At 38.0% G+C, this 27,229-nt stretch overlaps 1 protein-coding gene and 1 long non-coding RNA gene across 5 annotated transcripts in view; one reads left to right on the top strand and one right to left on the bottom strand.

Annotated features, from left to right (window-relative positions):
* The first annotated feature begins 4,907 nt into the window (after positions 1-4,907).
* The window catches only part of sbb (scribbler), an 87,344-nt gene continuing 65,022 nt past the window's right edge, over positions 4,908-27,229 (top strand). For 3 of the 4 annotated variants that reach the window (XM_070994733.1, XM_070994732.1, XM_070994734.1), the window contains exons 1-2: positions 4,908-5,055; positions 6,182-6,751. The gene's annotated coding sequence lies outside the window, so the exon portion shown is untranslated. Of the gene's footprint in view, positions 5,056-6,181; positions 6,752-27,229 lie in introns of those variants that run through there. The other variant, XM_036814002.3, reaches the window with a different exon arrangement.
* Positions 13,935-15,373, bottom strand: LOC139352491 (uncharacterized). Its single transcript, XR_011603701.1, has 2 exons — positions 15,082-15,373; positions 13,935-14,726 (listed from the first exon to the last, which is right to left on the bottom strand). It is a non-coding gene; the product is annotated as an uncharacterized lncRNA (long non-coding RNA).

Here is a 27,229-nt window from a genome sequence, read left to right as displayed (position 1 = left end):
AAAAAGCAGCGACAGTTGATGAAGGGCAAAGGAAAAGCCAGGGGTGGTTGTGGGTGGTTGGGTGGTGGGGTGGTGGTTGGTGGGTGGAAAACTCACCCAAAGGACGGACAAACTGACGAAATGACTGACAGTGCGCGGGGGGCGTGCGGGGAGTCGAGTCTGACAGAGGCAGAGTCGTAAAATTATATTTACAACACAAACAAAGCTGTCGACAAGGCGTGGCAGCAGGGGCGGCATCCGCAGGACGAGGGGGAAAGGAGGGGCGGGGCAAAAGGACGATGAAGCTCAACACAATGATAAGCATGAAGCGGATGAGAGACCCACACTGCAAGAAATATAATAGCCTTAAATTAAATTAAAATTAAATGATATAAGCAATATTATTAGAAAGTATGATATCACACCAACAACTTTAAATTATTAAGAAGGAGGATACGTGATACTCTTTTTTATGTATAATTTCACACCAACAACTTTAACTTTTATCCTTTACGATATATCCTTTTCTCAGTTATGGTAATAAAAGCGTCACTTTATGATCATAGGTCAACGTTTCTTTGAGTCTGAATACCATATTTAACAATTTAATTTAAAATTATCTTTATAATATCACCTAAGTTTAAGTAACTATTTTACATCAACAAATACTTATATTTAAAATCTATACTTTGTTCAGTTATGTTTAATTAAAACAAAATTTTTTGATCATAAGTCCAAGTTTCTGTAAGTCTGAGTACCATCAAAATATTATTTTAAACTATATTTGGTCATTAAAAGATATCTTTAATATAATATTTATCATTAGCATGTGATATTTTTTTTTGGCTTCTTAAAGCTTTGAGCATTTCATAAAAATAAGATCTAAAAATATTTTTAGTATACATTTTTATTAATATTAGCTTCACATTCTATGATATTATTTTAAATATACTTTGGTGCATTCATTATATTTAGATATTATTTGAAACTTTATGTGGTAGCCAAAACTAACTAATATGATAATAATTGAAAATAAATACTTAGAAACATTTTAATTTTGTAGGTAAGTTAAGAAAACGTTTATATACAGTCAAGACCCTCTTCTAAAAACTTCGATCTTATTTTTCAGTTAAGCACAAGATTATTAAAATTTCTCCATATGCACGCACAGTTAAAGCGAAAGAGACAGAGACACTGAGAGTGAAAGAGGGGGAGAAAGTAGCGCCAGCAAAAAGGACGACGCTTTGGTCGGTCCCTCGCTTCGTTTGCTTTCACCCGGAGAAATGGGAAAGCGGGGGGAGGGGCGAGTAAACGAGGAGGATAGCTGGGGCGAACAATTTCCCGCACTCAAAAAATAACAATGGCGCGTTGAAAATATCCGCTTCCGTTCAGAAAGCTACCAAAAGGAAAATACCCGAGCAGAAAGAGACAGCGCGTCCGAAAAACCGAGATGGAGCGATAGATAGAGTCGTGGCAGCTGGGAAAATTTTGGGGGAGGGGGGTTGGTGATTTCGAGGGTGGGCACGTCACACTCCAAGAATTTAATTCAATTTGAGCACAATGAAATCATATTTTGCAACAAAATGTGGCAAAATGGGAATGGGCACTGTCAAAATCACAGAGCGCAACGCTTTTCATGTCGCCTTCCACATTTTCCATAAGTACGAGTGACCAGCTCAAGGATGTTTTTTCGCCCCGAATATGTTGGAATTAATATTTATTTATCCGCCAGCTGAAGTGGCGCCCCTTTATTATTCATACAGTGTCCTTGGGGGAAGGACGAGGGGCGGGGCGGGGCGTTGGGCCGGTCCTGTTTAAATAGCGCATAAAATAATAATGGCTTCATTAGCATTCCCATTCGAATTCTATTTATTTGCCCACTTTTCAACGCACATAATTACATAATTTGCTCTGTGCGGGCGGAAGGATATAAATTCGTACATACACACATTTAGGCTCAATCGATGTGCAACATTTTAGGCCAGATACGAGTACAAACAAACGCCTCTCGGGGGATTATTTTCATTTTGACAGGCAACACATCTATTCGGATGTATAGTATAGTCACTTATACATAATGATATTATATTTATGTACAGTAACTGTCAACCAAATTAGCTCTTAGAACTAAATGAGATTTAAATTAATATTCTAAGGTTCATAAATAAGAACTTTTTAGCCATGTTTTAAAATTCAATTTTATATTTATTACTTTATAATTGGAAATAAATTCTTTTTAGTAAGTACACAACTTAAATAAAAATGTTTTATAAAAAAAGATAGTCAAAGATGGCAATTTAAAATATATTTACATATTTATTTGTTTAAAAATAAGCAACAAAATATATTTCGTAAGTACACTTTTTCCAATTAACAATTTAGTTATTATATATTATTATAATAATATCTTTTTTAAATTAATAATTCCAAAAGTAAAATCTTTTTTTCGACACTTTAGAAAACATAGGCAAACAAGTATTAAATTTAGAAATCAATAGTCGTCACTTATGGTTTTTAAAACAATGGATATATACATTATAAGCAAATTGAATCTTAGAATTAAATGTCAATTAATTAAATAAAATTTTGAGGTAAATAAGTATTATTCAGTGGCATTTTCTAATTTAATTACACACTTATTTATTTAACATAAAGCAATAAAATATTTTTATTTTAACACACTTTTCCGCAAAATATAGGAAAATATGTATCAGACTTAGTAATCAATATCAAAAATTTTAAAATTAAAATATATAACCACTGATAAGTATTTTTCTTAGTTACTAGAGTGCTATAATGGCTTCTAAAACAGTAGATGAAAACATAATAAACAAATTGCCCAAGAAAATCAAATGTATATCGAGGTAATTGCCTTTTTAAGGAGACATTCGGTGTCCCCTTTTTCTGTCCGCAACTGTACGGGAAGGATTTGTGAGGCTTTTTGAGGTCCTCTGGTCCTTTGGCCAGGAACTGAGCCGTAAACTGAGGGCATCCAGTGGCAACGGACCATTCCGGAGTGAAATATTGCCAGCATTGACAAATGTTGTTTGCCTGAGCACCCTTGGGCCCAGGACGTGCGTGTCCTTCCCGCACACACACACCCACTCCCCCCTCACCCCACCCACCCATCCTGCCACCCACTTCCTGTGTTTGTGTGTCAGCAATAAAATGAAAAATATTTGAACTCTTGCAAAAAGCGCACAAGGATATCAATTCCCCAAATGCCTTCGATGTGTGTATGCGTGCATAGTCAAATCCAACTAGAAATCACAATCACAGCAATAAAATTGAGAGAGCGTGCACGAATGCCAATGGAAAAACAAGGAGCAAACACTTTGCCCAAGTATATTTGGTTGCAGAGCACAAACAAGTTTTCCGGCAAAGGAAAAGCCATTGGGAGGCGGCGAGGAGTGGCTGCCAGGAAAAGGATGAAAATATTATGAGGCAGGGCTGGATTCGGGAAGAAAATATGATGCTAAACAAAAGAATTTATTTGAAATTGTTCCTACTGATTAAAACAAATTAATCTTCACATTAATTAATAAATCAAATCCTTTCAGCAAGTATTTTTGAAGTTACTCATATGTAATATGTAATGAAAGCATATTCAACTTTTCTTATAATGTTGAAGATTTACTTAGGTCTCCAAAAAGCAGGCTACGATTTTATTACTTTGCAAGCCTATAACTGAGCAACACTTTTTTTCTATCAAGCTAAATGGTTAGAAAGTCATAAATTCAGATACATTTTTAATCCTATTCAGGGAATAAAGAGTAAAGAAGATATAAAAAATATAATTATAAGAAGATTTAATAAAAAATATAAACATTTATTATGTTTTCCCAGTCGCTCCTGAACAGAAACTTAGGCAAAGTGGAATTTATTTGCCTTTTGCTTCGATGAGTGCCAAAGGCAACTTTCAAAATGCTGATGACGATTTGAAAATGCCCAAGTCCTGCGTTCTCCCTTATGTATAAACATACATATTTACATATGCATTGTACATACAGAAGATACTTCTCGCCCATTATCGAAATAATAAGCCGGTGGCCCAGGAAGGCGAGAATTACCACTGTCAAAGTTACACAAAGGTCAAATGGAACATTATGGCTTTATTTTGCGCCTAATAAATCTCATTATGTCATTATATGCCATCCCTCCCAACCACCCCACCCAAAAACAACAACCAAAAAAAGGCCGCAGGATGAGGTGGAGATGGTGAGGATGAGTTGAGGTGAGGTGTGTGCGTGTGCGTGTGCGTGTGTTTGCCTGCGTGCGTGTGGTGTGGTGAGAAGGTGAAAGACAATAAGAAGGAGAGGCAGCAACTACAACAAAAGGCAAAGGCAACTGACTATAGGCGAACGACATGCCAATCAGTAATCAATCCTCAGGACCCCACCAAAAACAATTTGCAGAGGCATAGCAATAACAAGAGCAACAAACACAACAACAACAACAACAATGGACAAGTGAGAGACCACACGACGGCACTGTAAACAAATTGGAAAGAGATGAACATACATAACTGCGCAATATGGCGTCAGCAGAGCAAGAGAGCGGGAGAGGGAGCGCCAAAGAGCGCAAGAGCAAGAGCGAAAAGCCGCCATTAAGGAAATGCCGCTCAGAGAGCGTTTGTGTATGTGCATGGGAATGCCTGTGTGTGCGCTGCACAGAGTCTATGTGTGGGTAGAAAATGCCGCAGGGTTGTCAGGCTCAGTGGAAAATCAAATTAAAAGAGGTGTTTATTAATAAGAATTTGTAACTACCTTACATTTAATTAAGTAATAGATGGATATGAAATGTTAGAAACCTGAAAGATGAAATAAATCGCACTGTTACAGCTCAATTTTAACTCAAACTAAATTGTTATTGTCACTTCGCCCACCTGGCAACCCTGCGCGTTGCTAGCCAACTCTCGCCTCTCAATTTATGCGCGTTTGTACGCGTTGCTCCTTCACTTCGTTCGGACAGCGCGGATAAAACGCCAAACAGAAACAAAAACATAAAAAAACACTGAGCGGATCTACCTTTAATTAAACACAAACAACAAATAAGGATTTAAATCAGTGGAGAAAAGTAAGCAGAGTCAAAGTCGCTCCCTAGTGCCATTTTCCCGTGTGCATTTTATTCAATTCAACAACAATAAGAAGTGTTGTTGCCCTCTCGCTCTCTGGCCGTATCGCGTATCTGTGTGTGCGTGCTTTAGTGTGTTTCGTCGCGTTTCAAGCAATTAACCCAAAGCAGCGTAGAAATGCCAAAAACGCATTAAAAATTATTACTCGTCGTCGCTGTCTGTCATTCACAGCAGAGAAAAAAAAAGAAAAGAAAAGAGTAGAGTAACAACAAGCAGAAGGAGAAGAGCGACAATCATACACAAGTGCTATTTGCCGCTACTCATAAAACAAATTACCCACTTGGGCCTGACTTGTGCGTGCGTTTGTATGTGTCTGTGTGTGAAAAGAGCAGCGTAATCATCATCACCAAAAAGAAAAAAATACTACTAAAAAGTAGTAGTAAAAAAAAGAAAGGAAAAGGAGAGGAACCAAAATGAGAGTGTGGCACTGGCACTGACAATATGTTGCTGGCAATAAAAACAACAACAACAACAGCAGCAACAGAAGCTCCATCAGTTGAATAGTACCGGAATAAAATTACTATACAGCCACTGCATGAGTGTGTGTGTGTGTGTGTATTGCCTTCCCTCTTGCACTTACTCTTGATCTCGCTCTCGCTCGCTCCCGCTGTGTATGTGCAAAGCTTTTTTTATGTTTCGCACAAACATTGCGGTAAAAGAACGCCGACAAACGACGAACTCGTCGACGCTTCGTCGCTCTCGCCAATTTCCGCGCGTGTGCAAGGTGAAGTCGCGTCGCGTCAGTCAGTCGTTTAGTCTCTCTCTTCGTCCCCTCCCCCTCCCCTCCCGACCCTCTCTCTGTCGCTTTGTCGTGCAACAACTCCCCCGTGTATTTTTTTTTCTGCCTTTATGCCCCAAGCTCTGTTCACCGCCTCTCTATATACGTACGTATGTATGTAGACGGTTGTGTGTGCGGTGGAGCAGCTTCTGTTCTGCCAAATCATACATACATATGTACATGCTGAGAGAAGGCAAAGGCAACAGAGCTTGGACACGCGCTCTCCCTCTCTCTCTCGCTCTCTCCCTCCCTCGCCTTACTCAAAGTGCCGTTTTTTCGTGTATTTGTAGAGAAATAAAGAAGAAAAAAAACAACAACTAACCTCATAAAAAAGTTCATACATTTGTCGCAAAAAAAAGAAATAGAAAAGAAAAGCAAATGCAAAAAGTGTCAAAGAAGTGAAAAACAAGCAGAAGAAAAGAAGAAGCAGCAGCAGCAGTAGAATCCAGCAGAAGCAGTGAAAAGCAGAAGGAAAAGCCAAGTTTGACTCTCTCTCTTTCTCGCTCTTACATAAATGGAAAATAATTCCTAAGATTGCGCTGCTAGGAAAATTTTGCGGATTTACATTTCACCTACCGTTAGCTCCGGGAGCTGGGAGTTTGGGAGTTTCTTTTGTGGATTATTACGCCCTCTCGCGTGCTCTCTCCCTCTCTCCGCCCCCCCTACCACCCCCGCAATCGCTCACTGTGGGTGCGAGCAGGCCGGCGAGCTAAGGAATCATCACCTGCCCATCGCCCACCGCCACCCACCGCCCATTGCCGCCCAACCCCCGCGCCCAATCCTCATCTTGGATGCTGTCTATAAATCGGGAACGCGCATATCCAGAGCAGAAATTGCGACTTTTTTGGATTTATAAAAAGGTAAATACGTTTTATTTATTCAAAATATAACTATTTTTTTGTTAAGAATATGATTTAATTCGATTTTTTAATTATTATATTTTTTTAAAGAGTCCTGCTTATATTTAGTTTTTAAAGTTACTAAATTACAAATTAACAATAATTTGCTAATTTCACCTATTATATATAAATTACAAAATTCCCGAAGATCTTGTTAAACAATTTCGCAGTTAATAAAAAAACCCAACTTAAGTTGACCAAAAAATAGCCATAAAATACCCATTGTTAAAGCTTACATATCTTTAAGATACTGCCCAGTTGCTATCTCCCTCGCACAGTAGAGATAGCTATAGCGTGAAAGACAGAGAGGGAACGAGAGAGCGCGAGCCTAAATTGATTTCCAGTTTGATTAATTACCGCTTGCCACTTACCGCTGCCGCATTTTACACAAGTATTTCGTGTACACACACAGCCAAACATTGTTTTTTTTCGAGTTAATGCCAATTAAGGCGTTTCAATCTAAGCCGATTTGTAATTAAATGGAGTTTTTTGTTGTTATTTCGGGCGATTAGAAAATTGACAGGCCCGGTGTGTGTCGGTTTTTTATGTTACCTTTTTGAGATTTATTGAAGTGGATTTAATTTGGGTTTTTGTTCGTCGCCAATGGAATGGAATTTCGTTTTGCAAGCGTAATGTGGGAAGACAAGCGGAATTCGCGGGTCATCAGGGGGTGGGTGAGGGGGAGGGGGGGATGGGGCATGGGAATCGGAGTCGGAATCGGAATGGAAATGCGAATCGGAATCACGCTCGCCTAATGAAGCCTGCGGCGACGCGTCAAGCGAAACGAATGGCAAACAGCGAAAACGGCGAAAGAGCAGCCGAACGATAAACAAAAAAAGGGGGGGGGGGGTGTCGAAGGGAGGGGGAGGCCCTGGGCGTGTTTTGCATTTACTCGAATTATGAAAATGAACATCGCGTGTGTGGGTTTTTGGCCAGAATGTCTGATAAAGTCAAGTGATGAACAGGGAATACCAAGTAATATTATAATGATATCATTTTCCTGATTTCTTAAAACAAAAACTATAAAATGAAAATGTCATCAGTATATTTTAATAACATATTTTATTTAGTCACAAAACACAAAGTATATTAGGATTAGAGATTAAAGTAAATATAAAAAGCAAACTACGAAATGGCAAATATTAGGTTCATCAACTAGAATTTGTGTAAAATCTTTGGTATAGGGAAATAATATGAAAGTTTCATAAATTTTACCTCAATAAACGAGGAAAAACGTACTGTTCTTAAAGTTTTCTTAAGGAAATGTCACTATTAACTAGTATATACTGCTCTGTATGTGTATTATAATATCATTTTCAAAGTTTCATCCTTAAATATAAAAGTATTAAATAAAAATGCCAACAGTGTATTTTAATATAATTTTTTATTTAGTCACAGTCGCATGACAAACAATTAGGTTTCATTAAAAAAACACAAAGTATATTCGACCTAGAGATTAAATTAAATATTAAAAGCAAACTACCAAATGGCAAATATTAGGATTTTAAATAGAATTTTTGTAAAATCTTTGGTATAGGGAAATAAAATGAAATTTTTTTTTAAATGAAACTGAATTAACGAGCAAGATCGTATCGTTATTTAAGTTTTACTTAAGGAAATGTCACTATCAACCAGTATATACTGCTCTTTATATATAGTATTCTCCCACCAACTATCCAAATTGGCCATAAATAAAGTGCCATAAAAATAACATTCGCTTAATGAGCATCTACTTGATTATTTTGCTTATCTGGGCAAATTTAAATTCTCAACTAATTCCGGAAGCGAAATCTCCGTCCACTTTATCTCAAGTTTATTCAAATTTGAGTTTATATCTCGTGCAGAGAGGGTTGTCGATTCCGTTTTGTTTGTTCGTTTGCTCGTTTTTCGATTTAATTAAGTAAACATTGCAGACGCATTTCGAGTAAACATGCCAAAAGTGTTTATTTAAACAACTGTTTAGTCATAAATGCATAGATACACTTGCCGATACACACAGAGCAACAGATACAGATACGCACACGCAGATACCATTAACCGACTATTAGGCAGCGCTCTCTTGGCCGGGCCATAACATTAAAATATTTTACACAAATGGCCGGGACAAAGTAAACCGCAGCAGTGGGTGGGGCAGGGGGGGAAAGCATGGAAGGGGGGCGACGACTTGGCTTCCAGTGGCGCACACAATCGTGACGCCAACTTAGTTACGGTCATTAGCACCAGCAGCAGCGAGCGAGCTAAACTGAACTGAACCGCGCTTGTGTGTGTAGAACTGCATGCACATAGATATGGAAACGAACCCGGGACATGCCAGCATACTCATATTCGTACATACATAATAATTTGTCACACAGTGCGACGGTAAAAGTTGCCAGCAATCGGCAAGATAGCCAGCCAACCCGTCAGATACAGTTGAGATTCGGATAAGAAAACTTTAAGGTATCGAATGCCAACTAAGCTGGATACTTAAGATAAAGATTACATTGTTTTAAACATGTGTAAAACTAATATTTAAAAACCCTAAAACAAGGTTTTAAGATGTAAATCCTATGATATGTTTAAATATGTGACAAAGCCCACTAAGCTGGGAGTTTAAGATAAAGTTCTTGGTAAAAACTTAACATTATATATCATTTGAAACTAATATTTAAAAATCCAAAAGAAATCTTTGGAACCTATGGTTTGATATTTAATATTTTACAATGGAACCTAAGATGTATCAAGCAAAAACCCCTCTTAAGGAGGTAAAAAAATAGTGACGATCGCACCTTCAACATACAAATGTTCTTATATTACCATTTGTGACTAAAATGTATGATACAATCCATTTGGCAATGGAACTTAAGATGTTTAAAAAAAATCTTTTCTAATCGGAGTATTTAATACTATACAACTTTTATACTTACCTGATTTATGAAATTTGGTCATCAAAATAAGTTATATTATGATGAAATCCTAATAAAAGGTACTATCCTAATAGGTTCCAATGGTTTTTCATGCCATTTTTATCGTCCCCTTTAGCGTTGTCCCACTGTAACCGCAACTGCCGCAGATGGCGGCCAACAATTGCAGCCAAGAGCCACGTTAACCGACTTTGGTTTGCGCATTTTCTGAGAGCCCCAGCGTAATTGCCCGTTTGCTGGGGCTTTTTCTTTGCCTCGCCCTCTCCTTCCACAGCAAATGTGTCAATTGGCTGACAAAATATTATACGAATATAATTACAGTGTTCATAATTTGTAGCATGTGCCGAGTGTTGTTACTGCTTTGGCCGTATTCTCTGGCTTTTTAGCCAGCAGCAGTTAGGCAAAAGGCAAACAGCAAAGGCAATAGCAGAAACAAGGCAATCTGGCATTGGCCCCCGTGTGCAGACATTTATTTGTCCATTTGTCAGGGGCCAAACAAATGCCGGAGCACCCCGAATCGACTACTCGACTACTGTGGCCCCACCCGAAAGGCACGATTAGACTTAATTGATTTGTTCAATTTTCATAAAACGCCCCGACAGTGACAAACGTTTGTGAGTTGGTTCTGTTGGTTTGTTCGTTCGTTTTCCGCCTGTCCAACTGCCTATCTGTCCGCCCATGCGAATTAGCATCGAGCTCCAAGTTTGCAATTTCAATTTCAATTCCCGCAATGTGAAAACGGATTATATTACGTTTTCTCTGCATTGTCAAGCGAGTGCCAAGGGAATACTCCGCACAAATTAAATTGAAATCATTTAATTTCAGGGAATTCAATTCCAATTGATTCTATTTGCTCCATTAAAATATAACAACACGTCCTCAAAAGCCGTAACAGCTTTTATTAAATTACATATGTACAGAATTCCCAAATGCTTTAGCTTATTGATAGTAGCACTTACTAAAATAGCTGCATTAGGTTATTCACTTAATTTTAAGCCATTTTTATTTGTTTAGGGTATGCATAAATCACAGGTTAACTCTGTGATTTATTTGCGCTTAGCTCAATAAAGATTAGATAAGGAATGTGATAATGTTACTAAAAAAGCACTCTAAAACTGGAAAATCAAAAAATTACGGGAGCAAAAAATATTTGCAAAACTAAAACAGGCTATTATAAATTACTGAAGACAGCTTAAAAATAAAATTATTGAAAATTTTTATAGATAAAACCACAATTGATGATTTATGATTATTTTTAGTCGTAATAAATCACATACTTTCTAGAAAATAGAAAATACTTACGATAAGATAGCTGAAAAGTTGCATGATTCCATAAGTAGTGGAAAATAAGTGAAAGCCCCCATAAACTGAGATAACCAATATTATAAAGTGGGCAAAGATATGAAGAAGAAACTGTGGATATGCTTTCAACTAAACCCATTAGCTGTCACCACGACAATAGCGCAAAATGTTTGCACCACTAAATCAAGTAAAACGAACCATAAATAAGCAATTCGAACTATTAATAAATTGCATTTAATTTGCAAATACAAGAATTTCAAATGAGCCAAAAACAAGGGCAGCCAAAGGGGGACAAAGGGGGGTCGGGTTATTGGGGGCTAATAACAAATAGCCGGCAATCAACAAGAGCGTCATTAAAAAAGCAAATTTCTGAACACGCTAAACACATGTAGGAAGGCAAGAACAACAATAAAATGGAAGGGGGGAGGGGGGTTTAAACAACAACAACTACAACCACAGGGGCACGAAAGCGTTCAACGTTCACTAGATAATGTGGGCCAACTACAACAACAAAAGCAACAACGATGCAGAGGCAAAAACCGAGAGATACACAAATATACAAAAACTTAATTCCCATCACGAGAAACGAAGCAAATTGATTGTGATGATGTTTTTCAAATGGACTTTGTAGTCAGGGGAGAGGGGGGTGTGTGTAGAGGGGGCTTTCAAATATGCACACACATGTACGCAGTGTGTATCCGTGAGATACTGTATCTATGAGCCTGGGTGCCGCCTGCCAGCGGGTGTCGGATCGCGCAGTCAGCCATGTAAATGAATGCTTTTGATAATTAATTTATGCTGCCAGCCACAGGGCGGCCCGAACATGCAGATAAATTATATTATATTCACACACACACTAGCACCATATCAATTTGCATATATTTTTCCCCTTTTTTTTGGTGAATGAGTAGAGGCCAAAAATGAAACAAAATGAAAGCTCAATAAAAAACACATTTAATGTCATTTAAACAAGTTTAATTTTATGCACATATATGAGTATTTATTTCTCGCCGTGCGAATAACTCAATTTAAACTGGGAACAGAGGCGGTATCATCAGGGGGGGCCTGTACAAATTCAATAAATAAGAACAATTAATTATAACGTGTAAATATAGCAATATCACATTGCGATAATCTCAATTAATATTTATTTTTTATGACACAGTATAAATAAAACGAAATGCAAACCATTCCTGATAAGCATTCGCAGCAGGCAGCGTAAACAAAAAAATAAACTGATATAATAAGGGGCTTCAAATGTGCATTCAAATATTTCATAATTACAAAGTGAATGCATTTTTTATGCTGACATAGGTTTATTAAATGTATAGTTTAATTGCTATGTCATTAAAATAGCTCTATTTTTAAATATGAATTCATGAGTATATGTTTTATAAATACTCTAAGAAGTCAATCAATCATTTCATTTCCCACAAAGGCAACTAAATAAAACAAAAGATATTTGATTGAGAATGTATCTCTATTGTAGCACACTTACAAAATGTATCTTTTTATTCTATTTAAGCTCTGTTAACGCGTGCTAATTGAGCGCACATACAAAAATTGTCTCGCAATTTGATAAACGAGCTAAAGTTTCCATAACAACAGCGTGGAAAAAACTCGTGTAGATTTTGACTTGTTTATGTCTTATCTGAGTTGATATGTTGCTTAAATGTTATATTTTGTCTTTTTTGAGACACACGCGCCGACAATTTTGTGGCCAAAAATATCGAAATTCGAATGGCGTCAACTAAATTTAGTTGGAAAACCGTAGCGAAATTCCGGCGCCTGCGAAACTATATCATCTTATTCAGATTCGTTTGGGTCTTCCAGTCATAATGTGTGCCGAAAGGCATTAAATAAAATGTATCTATTGGTCATGCAAAGGTTTTTTAGATGTTTTTCGTGTGTCCCATAAAACTCACTCTGTTTATTTGCCTAGCGGCGGATTTTCTGTGGTAGTATTGCTCGTTTTAACGAGGGGAAAAATAGAGGGGATCTCTGAGGTTCGTAGTCCATCAAGCTGGCTCGTTTTTGGCGAGTTTATTTGTTTGACTGGCGCGTCGGCTTCAACTCGACTCGACTCTGTTTTTTCAGATATTTTTTTTGTTATTTTCTAAATACCAGCTAAGCATTTGCAACCACCAACAACAATGAGAGCGCCTGCTGAGCCCAATGCTACTGAAGCTTCAACCGCTTCCTCGACCGACTGCCCCCGAATCCCCCAGCTCCCTCATATTTATTTTGATATCTTTTATGATTCTTTATTTGGCGGCTTTGGCTTCCCCGCAACGCAAATGAAACTCGCAGCGAGGTATCTTTTTTTGTTGATTTATTTTCTGTGTGCACCTCCACCACCGCCGCCACTCATCTTTTGCCCCCTCTTGGGGAAAATGTAAATAACCGAGCCGAAGGAGAAGGCAACTTTATGGTCGAGATGGATGGTTTTGGCTGAGGAGAGGGCTCTCGACTTGTGTAATGCTCCTCCATTTGGACGGCACAAAGGAGGGAAATTGTATAGAAATGTGAGGCATTGAGAGGTTCGTTTTGTGGATAGTTGGCCGGAATTTCTAAAAATGAGAGCTGTGAAAATGTATTTCTATTATCCTCAGATTGCCAAGAAAACTTGAGGATAAACAGTCATTTACTTTGCACTAAACAAAGTATTTTGGCATAACAAATAATATAAAAATAGAATTTATTAATCTAAAAACCTCAAATAGAGTATCTAAGATCTGCCTAGTTTTTATACCTCACATTTACCCCTGAAAAAATTAAACAAACATACACCTCCAGCTTAAAAACCCGCCGTCTGCTTGGTTAAGCTTTATGGTCATAAAAATATTATGCCATATATAATTCTCTGTGTGTGTTTTTTTTAAGTTTATTTCTTCTTTATTAATTTTTTATGTACCCACGTTTATATTTTTTTGCTTGCATATATTTTAATTTATTTCTTTTATATTTTTGTTTTGTTGACTGGGTTCATTACAAAAGTTTCGCCGCAACAATATTTCATGTTTATTAATGGGGGCTTGTCTTTTGTAAATTGTTTAATTTTCTGCGATTTTTTTTTTGTGTAATTTACGTAAATTGCCTTTTGTATGCGGCATGATTATCGTGAATACACAGATGGATTGATGAATATAATGGTGATTATCCACATGATTATAATGGGCATTTGCGTGATAATTGTGGGTATCGAGCAAAAATAAGATAAACTCCCGTCTCTTTTCGTCAATAAATTGCTTAATATGGCAGCCTGCAGACGATTTGTGTTTTTTTAATCTTTTTTTTAACTTTATATATATGTTTTTCGATTTATTTCTGCTGTCGTTTTGTGGTTGCATTAAATAATTATCATAATTTATAGGCATGCTACAACAATTACAAACTCGAAAGGAAGGGGGGCTAACAAATTAGTTGCATTTCAATTGGCATAAACTCAAGTCGGCAGCTGGGGCTCGCTTCTAAATGATTAAGTCCGGGAGGGAGGGGTACGAAAACAGGCTGAATTCCATAGACTTGCTCTATTGACAGGCGGTATCCGTTGGATACACACACTTGGCACTCTGGGCTTATTAATGAACGGCAATTTGATTTCATTTTTCCAACTTCCAGTTTTGTGCTTCGCACTAAAAGCGCTAAAAGAAACGATGGCAAGATAAACAGCATTCAACCCCGTGCTTCTTTTCCCAGATTAATGAAGCTGGCATAAATCATGGAAAACGCTGGAAAAAAAAGAGGGAGAACGAGGAAAATAAATACAGTCGCACGCAGGCCACTTTGCATATTTTAACAAATATTTATTTGGGGGCATGTCAATTTCACACTTGATTGCAGGCAGTGAATCAAACAGAACAAAGAAAATTAAAAACGTTGACTTGGCTTGAACAAAAGGCCTAATAAAGCTCATCTAGAAAAGGCACAAAAGGTTTATGCACTGCAAAAAATAATCAAATAAAAAAAATGAGAAATGTAAAATGTTATATAGTTCAAAATACTTTATAGATACTTTTTTTTAGTAAAATAGTTATTGGAGTTGAATAAAAATATCTTGGCAATTATAATTCACTTCAAACCCACCGTTTTCTTGTTGTGTGCTTTTGTGTAATAAATCGCGTGCCGTTTTTAACACTTTGACGTGCACAATTGAAAATTGCGAAATGGCTTTTTGCTTTTTTGCTTGTTGCGCTCAGCACGGCCTCCCATTTTCCCCCCGTTCTTCGGCCAACTGAAAAAGCAAATTAGCTGCAACATTTTTCTTTTCCTTTGCATTTGGCCAAGTGAGAAGAAACACTTGAGGCAAAGCCAAGCAAAACGAACCGAGAAAACAAAACCCACCGAACAATGCCAAAAAGGCTGCGAAAACAGACACCTTAACTCTTGTGTTATTTTGTTAGCCCGTTTTTGTACTCTTTTTGTGTGTGTGTAGTTTGTGTTTGCCAATTGCAATCGGCTTTTAGTTATTTTTGTGTATTTTATTTGCTATTTACAGAGCTCAGTGCAGCAAGGAAAATGCGAAGAATGAATACAAAGCATTTGCAAATAAGTTGAGCAAATATTTTCTCATTAAACTCGTTTATGGCCATCAGCATTTTTCGAACTTCTTGGCGATACACAGATATTGAGTACACTTTGTATTTGTTATGCTGTGAAAGCAAATAAAATACATTTTCTATCTGTCTATCTCATTTCGCACTAATAAATTTACCGACTGCCACACGAGAAACGGCAAATTGCTGCCACAAATGGGAGCAGCAGCTGCCATCGAAAATTACACTTGAAAACAATTATTAATATTCAAAAAAATATAGTTTTTCTTTTAAAGAAAATAAATAAAATCGCTCTAGAAATTCGAAAACACTTTTATAGGTACGTCTTAGATGAACATGTAAGCTTCAAATCAGTTGTTAAAATATGTGACTTTACCGCTTTTTGACGCTATAATTCCCAACCAGTTATGGCGCTGACATCTTCGATCGCTGAAAAAATGACCTCGAATTAGTAAAAGTAGAACGTAAAGCCAATCTATGAATATGAAAAATATTTTTCATTTATGATTCCAACGTATCATGAGAGTTTTCAAAGTTCAACAGCTTGCTTTCGAGTGTATCTTTGTGCAAAACGAGATTAGGTTTAATGAAAACGACCGTTTGTGCAGCTGACTCCGGCGGTGTTAATTTTTCCGTCTTTTTTCGTGGCTGTTGCAACTGTTTGCTCACCACCACCCGGCAGCTCCATAAAAACGCTGAGAAATTTGTTGCATGCTGCGTGCGTGCAGCCCAACTAGCTAAACTTGCAACTTGTTTCACAGCATGCCACGAATTTATGCACACTGCCCCTTTTTCTCCCCTGCTCAACACTTAACCGAATTAGTTTCAATTGCACATTTTTCAAATGCCTCGTGGAAGTTTTGGTTTTTTTCTGTTGTTTTCCTTTATCGTTTCTATCTTTTTCGAGTCGAACAAAGCCAAAAAGCAAACCAGTTAACAACGAAAGCAACTTGTCTTGGATTCGCCTCGATCCGAAACGATTTCTTTCTCTGTCGCGGATCGGATTACAATTTGTTGGTCAAGTGGAGAGGGAGAATGTGGCGCGGTGAAGTCTGCCGGCAATTAATCACCATGCAATCGCCAATTATTCGATTCCAGTTTGTTCACAGTTTTTGTTTAGCTTTTAATGCACTTTTAATGGCATTAAAAATGTTTCCGGTTTTTACGATGCCTAATTAATCCAGAATGCTCGAAGTGTGCAGCACAAAAGGCAGATTTGCATACTAAAGAAGAAATTAACGGGGTTTTTATGAAGCGATCTTAAAATTAAAATGTTATATTGATGATGTCTTATGTGTTAAGTGTACGATGATAATAAAATGATACAAAATTATTTTCTTTATCATAAAACATCCATATCATCTTGAAAAATACTTGAAGAGTATGGGATATTACTATTAAGACTAAAAACTGCATGACCTAAATTTCTTATAATTTCAAAGTGCTTTTTGAAAAGTCATTCCTTAAAGATTAATTGATCTGAAGTATACAAAGAACTTACATCTTAAGCCGGCGATATATACAAATAAATACGTATTTAAAATGTTATAAACTTTGTGGTTGAGACTTACAAATGTTTCCCTTCACACTCTTTCTGCATTTTGCCCGGCTTTGCTTTGTTGGCCAAAGTTTTCATCCCGGTCCGCCACTGGAGTTGAGTTTCTGGTTCTGAGGAGTCGGGTTTTGTGGGGATTCGTGGAGACATAACATGGCAAGGGCTCCATACTCCGCACAGATATCCCCATAAAACTTGCAACTCTGCAAGGAGCAACTTCTTCGCGATGGGTAGAAAAATCGGAGCGGAGTGGAAAAAAATTTGTCGTTTATATTTCGCTTCCCATTTGCCAGTCCTCTTGCTGTTGCATCCACTTTTTGTTTAATATTAATGTTTACCCCCACTCCTCAGATGGTTTCTTCTCTTTTTTATTATTATTTTTATTTTTTGCTTTTGTTTGTTTTGTATTTCATGCCACGTTCTTGGGTTCTGTGCAAAAAATAATTCTCTTGTTCTTGCCTTTTTTTCTTGTCGAGTTTCTTTTTCAATCCAACTCCCCTGGCGTTCTATCTCAAGACCCCGTACCCCCGTACTTCTTGGTCCAAATTGTTTGTGCTTGCTCATGCGAAATGTTTTGCTGGTTTGTGCGAGTGTGTTTTCAGTTGCCCGCTTCTTTTATTAATTCTTGCCTCATTTTCGTGAGCATAAAATGTGGATTGTATTTGTTAATTCATTATTTTTCCCGCTGCTGTTTTCGTTCTCGGCTTTTCCGCGAAGTGACCGCATTTCCCCAGTCGGCTCAACTATTTATGTTTCTTATACAGTCGAACTTGTGCGAGAAATTATGTTTAAATGGTTCTGTTTTTCCTTAGAAAACTTTTATGGAACTAAAACAAGTTGTAGAAAAAAAGTTGTTTGATTTAATTGGGGGGCTTTGAGAGTTTTTCTTATACAAATACGTTTTAATGGAAATGTTTTGAATAATTTTATTAGTTAGGATCTTAAATACAGAGTCGTGTAGAGATGGTAAAGATTTGCTTTAAAATTCATTTTACCTTTCTTAAAATAGCATAGAAATTGGGGCTTATATATGGAACTCCCAAGATCATAGAGTTATATAAAGTCGACGTTTAAATACGCTTAATAAAGCGCTCAAATCTGTGGTAAAAGGGGTGGGGAATCCAGAAATAAGTGGGGGTAGGTTGAAGGAGCGCCGGATGCCGCACAAAAAGGCAGAAAAAAGGGAGAAAAGCCGAGAAGAGGGAAAAAATAAAGGTGAAGTGGTATTAAATTTCATATGCGTCGTTGCTCTTTGGCTCAATGTCTTGTAGCCCATTATCTGATGGGTAGAGCTGGGGAATCTGGGGAACTGGGGGCCAGAAAAGAACACTTAAGCCTGAAATTGGCAGCTATTCGCCTTGGCTCTTCTCTGTCCGCTTCTTTTCTTATTTTTTTTCTTCTTTATCGCTCTGCTCCTCGCTCCTCTGGCCCGACATCTACTTATGTCGACTTGTTATTGTTCGACATAATGGCAAAATATTGTATTGCCAACATTTTTTCTCCCTGCTCCGTCTTCTGGCTTCTTCTCCTTCGTTAGCTCCTCTGACTGCTTCTCTTTTTCTCGTTTCGTTTTGGTTTTTTCATACCCTTTTAGAAGGCATTATAATTCGGATCGGATATCATGATACATGCTTATAAGGTTGATACATTATGGATCTACCAGATTATTTTCAGATTACTATTTTATTATTTATACCTCACTCGAAATGGGATAGATCTCGAATATCATGATACATTCTTAAAAGGTAGATAGAATATTGATCTATCTGATTATTTTTAGATTATAAGAATCTTATTTTTAATTTTTAAAAGAATTATACCACAGTATGGTAATTTTATATATTGTATACCATATTATAAATAAGATCTATTTTAGAGCATATCTTCTGAAATACCTTTTCTTTTTAAGAAGAACCTCACGACTATCTTTAGTAACAGGCATCTTACCAAATTATGCAAAGATAAATATAACTTTTTATGACCGAAAGGGCATGTAAACTTCGTCTAACCCAGGATGGCTTACTTCATCATTGTTTTTTCTTATATGCCTTGCTCTGTTTGGCCGCAAACTTGGCTAAAAAAGGGAAGGAGAGAGGAGGGGGTGCCAGCTTTCCAGAACGAGAGTTCACTTGACAAATGACTAGAGTAGAACTCGAGTGGGGCACGGAATAAGACCATCACCACCAGCCCCCGAGCTGCCCCTTCTGCCCCCTGCCCCCCTGCCCCACCGCCACTGAACAATAGCAATAAAGTGCGTTAACTTTTGGGCAGACAATAGATTTCATTTCTGGCACAGACCAAAATGGTTATCCCAGCCAACAGTTACCAATTCCATACACAATGGTTACCCGAAGGGGGCGAGTGTGTGCGGAATTGTTTTATTATTGCCCTCAGGCATTTCGAATTGAATGCATGAGTGGGTGCCTGCCCCCTCCATCTCTCACTCCCTCGATACTTGAATTTGGCCCTCGCCTCCCTGTCTGATGTGTCAGCTGTGAATGGACGTGATATGACCACTACTTAGTGCGTTTCTTTGGGGGGACTAACCCTAGGTTAGGGATCGGTTTCCATTTATAATGAATTTTCATGGAAAGTGGCATATGGCACGTGAACTTTTCACCATATGAAATTGGAAAAGTTATGGATAAGAAGAAATTGGTTTTGTAAAAAGAAAATTTTAATAAAGTTTTGATAAATATTATGAAAGTTGCATATTTCTGTAGGTATATAAAAGTTGTTGTAAAGAAAGATTTCAAGAATATGTGCAAATTTAATAACCTAAAGTAAAGCAATCTTTAGGTGGATTATAACCCTTTTTACAAAGGGAAATATATGGCAATGGGCTTATGAATAGAGCAGAGGAGGAGCAGCTTTTCGTGCCGTAGTTCACCGCCATTGGTTTTATGTGGGCCGCGCCTTGGTCCTTGCACATGCTTACTTATATATGTATATATCCTCTACCCCTTCAGCACCGTCCTCTAGAATTGAGGCTCCCCTGTTTGCCATTGTTCGCAGTTTGAATGTTTAATACTTGTATGCCGCCTGGCACGTTGCCCTACTCCCTCTCTTTCGCTCCTCTGTAGCCCCCTCTCTCTCTAATGTGCCGGCGCTTTGTCCTAACCACACAACAAACTGACTACCACGCCCCCGAACTCCCCAAATCCCCGCCCCCTCTGGGGTCTCGTGTTGCATTTTGCAACTTGCTGATCATTTTACACACTTACGAGGGCTGTAGACTCTTAATATGCCTTCAGATATGCATCAGCATTGCACGGAAAAGAGTTTAGAACTTTGGACAAGGTTATACATTTATATAATATAAGTTTATAAAGTGGTTCTACATTTTATATTATAATCATTTGCCTTTGTATATATGATATGATATGATGAATTCATCCTAGATAAATAGATTAAAAAATATTAAATAAATATTTAAATATTAAAAATATTATAATATATAATATCTATATAGTTCTCTCAGTGTTCCCAAGTAAAACTACACTAGTGAGTATCTGTGTGAGGAACTGAAGACGTTGCCAATATCGTCGTCATCGTTGTTCATGTCACTTCTCCTCCCTTTGCCTCTGTTGCCTTTTGCCAGCTCTCGTGTATTTGAGCATTGAACTGGAAATGCACTACAAGACCCCTCTGAATCCCCAATACCCCGCTGAAATCCCCTTGGTAGCCCCCTCTTAGCCCAGTAATCGCCTGGCCAGCCAGAACGGCGCAGCGCACAATTTGCATGCCAAACAGCAACTGAGGACAGCATACAGTACAACAAACAGCACAGGGTAGGGAAATAGTTACCTGTACTAAAAGTGAATAAAATATTTGGTTACCGAGGAAAATATAAATGTTTAAAATATTGATGAAAGTTTTATTTATTTAGTTATATATAGTTATTAAAGTAGTAGTAGTTCTAATAAACAAGTTCAGTACAACAAACAGACCAGGATAAGAAAATAATAACCTGTAAAAATAGTAAATATAATATTTAGTTTACCAAGGAAAATGTAAATGCTTAAAAATATTAATGTATTGATTAAAGAGTTATTTATCTTTCACCACCTTTTGTAAAGATGTTTATATTTAGAAAAGAAATACATTTTAATGCTAACTCAATATTATTAAAATCTTTGAATTGGTATACAGAAACATATGCGCACTCAGTGAGATAATCTCAATAAGATTAGGAGAACGATACAAAGTCACATAATCTTGCTCGTAGCTGTATACCGAAGCTCAAAGTCATCGAAATTCCCGCAGCTCAAAGCCGCCTTTTCCCGTGTCACCCCTCTTCAACGACCAATCCTCAATCCCATTGCTGGTTTCTGATTTTCATTCGCTTCGAGCATATTTGCCTGACTTATCAGCATTCTGTGATGATGGCAGCGTGACTCGTGACTGGAATATCGCGAAATTGGAGTAAACTCTGATAAAGTTTTCAAAGTAAAAGGTCCGAAATTTATTTTGACCTAATGAAAACTTAATATAATTTATGGGATATCATCGAAGTTACTGTTTTATGTGTTTACTTAAGTGCCTTCATGCAAAAATGTAAATTAAATAGGTGATTTATAGCTTCAATGAGTACCATAGTAATCACCCAAGTAATTATTATGATAATGTAATATGATACTTAAAAATTTGAATGCTATTTGTAGCAAATAATTGATTTGTAATATATTTATTATATTATATGAAATACCTCCCCAGAATCACGTTGCCATCGTCATTTCTTGTTTGATTTCCCCCTTCCGTTCCACATTCCTTTTGGGGCAACTGTTGGCATTTTACTTATTCATGTTCCTCGCTGGCGTTTCTTATTCAATATCAAATGATATGCATGTGCGTTTGGCTCTGGAGGATTTGCGGGCACTTGAGCGGGAAGGCAGAGAACCCAAAACAAGAACGATGAAGACCCGGGACCCGAGCACAAGGGCCAAAAAGTCAAGTGAGTCGAGTTGTTGAGAGTCGAGTAGATTCGATATTTTCCATTCGGATGGACTGGCTTGACTGCGACTGGGCAGCAGCTGGCCCTGGCTTGGCTACTGTTTCCCTTTTCACACATCGCCCGAGGAACTAATCCGCAAATCAATTAATTTTCATGGTACTTAGCATGATTTCTTTCCACTCGCTGCGCATCGATGGGCGGCGGCAGCAGGATTGGTCCAGGAAACTGGTTTCGGCAACAAAACATGCACTCAATCAAATGAAAATTAGCATTTAATATGCCAAAAACCGGGGGGTAGGGGCTGTTTTCATGTGTTTCCGACATGGTAGTCCGTCGTCCCCTTGGGAATCGAGTGAGCAACCCTCTTGCGGGCAATCTTCCCCGTGTATCCCAGTCCTACAGTTTCCTTCCTTCCCTTCATGGCAAATAATTTTGTATTAAATTTCCCTTGAACTCAAACAAAGGACAAGGGACTCTGGGACAGATTTCCTGGGGGGAACAGAGCAGAGAAACAGAAATTGATTGCAGTTTCAGGATTTCGGCAAACCCTCCCCGTCCATCCCATCTTGCTGCAAAAAGGTGTCGGCTATGTAATTATACGTGCCGCATTGTCCTGTTCTGGATCACCCTCCTCGGATTCCTCCCAGAATTCCCTCCCCTTGTTTACTTATTAAGCATATTTGTTGCTTCTCCCCTCCTCTGTGGCTTTTCCTTTTTCACCGCCAGCTGCGCACATTTTCCTGCTTGCTTTCCTCCTTTGGTTTTCCTCAGGTAAATTAGTTGGACAAGGAGTGAAATGTCCTTGGCTTAACGTGGCTCGCCTGAGATATTTATAACAATTATCTGTAATTAATCCCAGCGACACATTAATCAACATTCTTTTTTTTCTGCGGATCTTAATTACCAAAGTGGCTAAAGGTGCCTCGGGGGATGGTAATCTTGATAATTAGGTCCCCCACATTTTTATTTTCAGTTTATTAGCTCTCGTTCTCTATTGTACTTCCTTAATAGAAAATTCAGCAGGCAATCTTTTTCCATTATTTTTCTTTAACATACTATTTAGTAGATGCTATATACTTTTAGTTTTAAACTAAATCTTTTGAAAGAAATAGAGAGTACTGTAACAGTACCAAAAAAAAGATATACATATTTAATTAATTTCATTTCATATATCTTGGTTTTGTTTGAGATAATCATCTAAAAAGCCAGTACTCCTTATTTTTTGTGTTGTTCACCAGTGGAGTGGAGTAACCAGAACTGAATACAAAGTATACAGAGACCCCGGAGACAAAAAAGCTACACAAAATTAACAGAATATTCCAACACCTCCTCCACCCCGTTCAACGTAACTTCAATTTGGAGCTGTGTTGCCAAAATGTTTTGCATGGCAAGGACATCACGTCGTCAGCTTGTCGGAGTCTAGGTGTCTCCACAGCTCTGCTGTTGATTCTCCTAAACGATCCCTATTTGCCTGGCAAGACAAAAAGACGGAAAAAAGGAACCAGAACGAGACTCTGTGCTAAACAATGGCACACAAAATATAAAAAAAAAACACATGAAAAGCATACATTACACGCTCGAAGTAACCCGAGGGGAACTCACTGAGGGAAACAAAAACAAAGAAGTCGATGGGATAGGAATAGGAGTAGGGATGTGGAATGGGTACCCCAGTACGAACCCAGTTCCGAGGGGAGGACTGGATAATATTGTTGTTCACATGTCGGGGTTCCTCTTTTTTTTTATAACCATTCCAAGTGAATGTGGAACGTGTGCAAAGGACACATAGACGCACTCAATGGAGGAGGAAAAGGAAGGTAATGAGACGAAGAGAGTCCTTGGCAGGCAAAGTATAGGGTTCTCCCAAAGTAACAGGATGCGCAGAACTGGAAGCATGCTCGGATTTATTTACTTATGGCCAACATAATTGTATATGACGGTTAAACGCTGCTAACAGAGTGTGAATAACAAGTTTATCAGCGCAATGTGATGAAATTGGGCTTACTAGATTAAAGGAATTAAAAATAAAATACTGATTCATGTGTCAAGTGACTTGGACTATACAACTTTTATAAAAATCTGGCTTACATGGTTGAGTAAGCATTTTCTTAGCTACATTCCATGTGCCTTCGAGCTTGGATATGTCTAAAACAAAAAGGATTCTTCAAACAAATATTTCCTATAGCCCCGGGAGAACAGCCTGTTTTTTTTTAATGGATAAGCTTGCTGGCACCGCCCTGTCCAAAAGAATCATTTAATTTGCAAATTTCTAGAGATGGGGGAGTATTTACACAAAACTACAAACAATGATGGGAAACACGCGTCGCATTTAGATTCTCCAGCTAGTCTCTTCTACCTCCTTCTCTACAATCTTTTTTCCATAATCTCATGGAATGTTACAAATCTGTTGTTGCCTTTGTTGTTACTGTTGATTACGGTAACCGCATCGCCAGTTTCCTGCTTCCCGATCCCTAAACTTGCCTCTAATGTGCAGCTGCCCTTTGTGCCGATTGTACCACTGGCATATCCCCCAACCCCAGATGCATTTATCCCAAAAATCCAGTCAATCAAAAGCGTGCGCAAACATCCCAAGGGGGAAAGTCAAATTTGCCTGGCATTTCGCATTCATTACTTATGCACAGACAGACAGACGGACGGACAAACAGACGGACGGGGCAACAGCAACCCTCATAAATTCGGGCTGAGAAAAATGGGAATAGCTCCGGGGATCAGGAATATACAGATATACTATATAAAAGTTAGGGGGACGAGGGGTGTGCTGAGCAACCCTTAAGCTCTGGGCCCTCTTGCTTCCGCTCCCCCATGTTAATCGTTATTTTGGCACTTTTCCGTCGCTTCTGCTGTGCTGCTGCGTAATCGCTTTTCACCATAAAAATCTAAAGAAGATATTTCCCTCTGCCGGAAAGGAAAGCAGGGTTGGGATGCCAGGGGACCGACCGTCCCGTTCGTGGCGTAGCACATTTTCAAATTATCCTCAATGAAATTATGAAAGCAAAAAAGGGTCGCTCGTCGTCCGTCCATCCAACCATCCGACCATTCGTCCAAGGGAGAGGGAAACAAACCGCTTGAGTCAAATATTTTTGATGAGGGTCATAATTATAATGAAACAGGTCTTGCATACAGACAAGCTCAGAAGGGGAGAGTAGAGAGTCTTGCCTTTCCTGGCCCAGTCTGCACTGAGGGAAAAAACAAGGTGTATCTTATATAACTAAAAATGAAATATGTTTTTGATATTTAAAATTCCCATTTTAAAAAGAACAGATTGAAGATTGTTAAATATATAAGATCAAAATGACCAAAAAAGAAAGAATATAATTATTCAGAAAAAAAAGGAAAAAAGAAAAGAAAAAAAAAAAAAAGAAAAAAAAAGAAAAAAAAAGAAAAAAAGAGAAAAAAAGAGAGAAAAAAAAAGAAGAAATGATGATTTTAAATTAAATTTTATTATTAATATCATATAACTTATATGTAAAAGCTATAATATATGACTAGTTCAATACAAGATACACCCAATTACATTTATGATATGATTTTTTAGTTCAATAGGCTTAAAAATGGTTGTTTTTGGGTTTAGATAGGAATTACTAGAGTTGGTAATGCTTCATATTAATATAGTTATACATTTTTCCCGAGTGTTTTTCCCCCATTTATTTCTGAAACACACTTTTTCCCTGCTCCCTTTTGCTTTTCGCTCCGTTCCGTTCGATCCCTCGTTGTTGCTGTTGTCTCAACACTTTTGCGAGGTTACGAAGGGGGAACTTTCGTATATATAATGCATGATTCATGCTCCCTGCACCACCACCCTCCAACTGCCTCGAATTTTTACCCTTGTTGTTACTTTTTAAATGCAAAATGTGTTTGGGAAAACGAATGCTCGCCCTTTTTGCACGCTACATCGTTTTTTTTCCAGCTCCCTCTTTTGTTTTTTGCCGCCAGGGGTGATGTACGGGATTTTGGTCATAATTAAAATAAATTTTAAACGATTGCCATGCTTTGATTATGTTGTTGTAGCCAGCGAGCGAGTGCGCGAGTGTTTGCTGGAAATTGAAAAGTAATGCCACTTTTGTCACTATTGGGTTTGCCCTTCAGGGCAATTATCGCTGCTCCCTTGAAGCTCTCGTTTGGAAGTGAAGTGCGAACGCCGATGAGGATTTTCAGAGGGGTAGGGGCAGGGGCAGGGGCAAGGGTCGGTCAGGCGTGGCACTGCAATCAAGTTGTTTATGGCCGTGTGGCAGCTACCATCTTCACAGGCCGTCCATCCGTCCGTCTACTTGAGTTCATGCCGCAAATCACGACATCAAGAGTCGTGTGAGGGCGACGAGAGCGGAGTGCTGGGCGCTTCGAGGGGTAGACCTTTTCGCCCGGCACCTCTCACAGTCATTAACACGCAAAAGCCGAGGCTACACTTCAGAAATGAAGCGATCTTAAAAAAAATAGGTGTTCCAAAAGAATTGTCCATATAGAAGATGAAAAAAAAAATTACTCGAGATCTGGTAAAAGTCATAAAAAACTTCCTTAACTCATCCATAATCAGCTGGATTTGTTTAAAACAGTTATGAAAAACTAAGTGAATTTACCTAATATATCAACATTTACATATTTATAGATATGATGCGATATAGGTTGTTATAACATTTGAAAGTCTTCAGTTAGTCGAAATTATAGCAAATGACATATGGCCATAGATATAATATGAAGACAATATCAAGATAAGCTGATAATATAGTTGAACTTGCATTTGTAACACTATTTTTTAACAGGCAATATAAAAAATGTAAGATAGGATAGATCAACCAAAAACATTATTTTCAAGTAAGGAACAATCCTAGAAGAATCTTTAAACTGAAACGACCTTAAGCTCGAACATATAGTATATACCTTCAGATGATAATATGGATGAAAAAGAGAAGTATTACGGAAATACTCAACCTTACAGGCCTGAACTGGAGACCTCGATTTTTCCCCGAGTGTATACACACACCTTCTCCCCCCCGAAAACCTGTGGGTATCTCTCTTCTTGGCCATCCGTTGGCTCGACTACTTTAATAACAAAGTAAATATTGTTCATTAGTAAATATTTACACGCTCGTCGCATGTTTGCTCATATTAAATACAAGATATAGAGGTTGGGTGGCGGGTGGTATGGGGTATTGA

This window comes from Drosophila suzukii, chromosome 2R (genome assembly GCF_043229965.1).
Source record: "Drosophila suzukii chromosome 2R, CBGP_Dsuzu_IsoJpt1.0, whole genome shotgun sequence".
Classification (NCBI taxonomy): Eukaryota; Metazoa; Arthropoda; class Insecta; order Diptera; family Drosophilidae; genus Drosophila; species Drosophila suzukii.
This window is presented reverse-complemented; position numbering and strand designations above follow the sequence as displayed.